The sequence below is a fragment of the Dermochelys coriacea genome, chromosome 9 (genome assembly GCF_009764565.3).
Source record: "Dermochelys coriacea isolate rDerCor1 chromosome 9, rDerCor1.pri.v4, whole genome shotgun sequence".
Lineage (NCBI taxonomy): Eukaryota > Metazoa > Chordata > Testudines > Dermochelyidae > Dermochelys > Dermochelys coriacea.
Window position 1 is genome coordinate 68,624,049 of NC_050076.1, and position 2,144 is coordinate 68,626,192.

At 40.0% G+C, this 2,144-nt stretch overlaps 1 pseudogene; it reads left to right on the forward strand.

Moving 5' to 3' along the window:
- The first annotated feature begins 1,731 nt into the window (after nt 1–1,731).
- LOC119861966 lies at nt 1,732–1,890 on the forward strand (annotated as a pseudogene).
- Nucleotides 1,891–2,144: the final 254 nt, after the last annotated feature.

The following is a 2,144-nucleotide window of genomic DNA, read 5'->3' on the forward strand; positions in this document are numbered from 1 at the left end:
CCTCTAATGATGCTGGGAACGAAGGGCCTTCAGCATTTGGCAGCTTTACATCTGGAGGAGGGATGTGTACAGAGGAATGTGAGCTGGTCTGTGTGTGTAATATTTTAGCACCATGTAATTCTTTATTTTCTTAAATGTACATTAAATAAAATTGAATGGAAATAGGGCGAATCTCTAAAAGTGAATCACAACTGGCAATAAGTTCTTGTTGAGCTTCTATATATTCAGATACATAAACAAACTACTTTTTAATAGTGTGATCTGCTGATTTCCGGTTAGATTAGTGCATTAGGTGCCAAATTATTCTTTTAGGAAGGGGATATGGTATAACTGGGTGAAGTTCTGCTTCTGTTATGAAAATTCAGCTACTTATCTCTTTGATATGATGATTCAGAGTTCTTGGCAAACAAAATCTTCTTGAGCTCTTCAATTAACCCCTTGGATGTGGGATGTAGACAGAAGGTTTCTCTAGTTTGACTGCTATTCCCTAATAACTGAGTAACCCTGACTACAGTTCAGCTTACTTGTCAGTCCATTGAAAGGCAAGAATTGCTAATACTTGAGAAAAGCATTACAATAAAACCACCATAAACTAGTCATATGAGACTGAAAAGTGACTTCATTTGTACCTAATAAAACATAGGCTGAAGAATATACTTAAACCAAAATAATCACAGTAGCCCAAACATAAAGTCTCCCATCATCAAATAGAATTCTGTTTCATAAATCTTGTTTATTTCAGGAGTACTGATGAGCGAGTTCTGGGAAATAGCTTTGTACAGATTTGCTCATATTTTTCTTTTTATTTTGTGTTCAAAGATGAGTGAATTGTTAGAATTCGATTTTTTGTTTCAAAGTATAAAACCATATGGAAAACCATAACAATGACAGTGGTTTAGTGCATGTACATGTTTAAGCTGAATAGAAGAAAATGGGCAAAGTACACTTGTAAGGTAGGACCTAGCATGTAGACAAGAGGCTTTTTTGTAGTGGTGCATTGCATATGGAGGCAGTAAAAAATGGAAGCCATCTGTAATTATTGACTATCACAAGTACCATGGAACCGGTAAGAAATGTTAATTTTGATAATATGGGGAACATGAATTGAACTGGGTTAAACTTTTTTAGACAAAGCTCATGGAGCTCTAGTAGTGTTCTGTAGTAGACTTAAACTGCTATTGTAACAAAATCAGATCTAACAGTCCTAAAAGAGTGGTTGAATGCAGGTACATCAGTCTTAGAATGGTTAAAGTCCTTTTTCCTATGAACTGAAAGTCGTTACCTCAGGTTAATTATGGACACCTGAGTACAATTAAGGGCAACCTGTGCTCTCTTTTTTTCCTTAAATTCTCTTCAAATGAGAAAGAGGAGGAAAGAGAAACAGGCTGCAGAAGAGGAAAAAGGCTTCTTCTAGGTATAGGGCTTTTTTTCTTTTGTAAGGGAAATATTGTGTTTATTTCTGATTTGGGTCGGGGCCTTGGTTTCCAGCATAGCTGGGTCCAGAGAGGGTTAGAAAAGGTGGCTGGTAACTGTTAGCCAACATAACAAGAGTTAGTACTCCAGTGGGAATCAGAGTATGTATTTCTGTTGTTTAAAGAAACCTCTCTGGCCAACCTATCCTGTAAATAAACCAGTGTTAAGAATTAAACTTGCAGAACAGGACTGATTTCCTCCAGGCCCCCCTAATGCCAGAGGAAGAAAAGCTGAATTTTGATGAGATGAAAGAGGTTGCTGCCTTATAATCTTATCAGTTTAATATCTGATATGTCCTTTATTCAAGGACTGTATATTAAATTGATTTTTGGAACAGGGGGATGGAATAGGAGCTAGCTCTGTCCACCCCATGCATCGACCTGGTATTGCAGTGCCTCCAGGAACCGGACAAAAATGATGTTCCAGGAAGTGCAGCCCAGGGGAAATGGATGGGGGAGGGGATGCTCAAAGCAGGAGCAGCAGAAGTGCTCTAAAAGTGGGGAGGGGGCACAGGTGCCTGAATGGTGGCTCCGCCCCCATGCCATGATGCCCTGAGGCTCCATCCCTGCACCACCCTTTCCACTGAACGCCCACCCTCATGCTACCCCTTTCTATGAGGACCTGTTCCTGTGCTGCCTCTTCCCCCCTGCCCCAGAGTCTTCCCCCTGCTT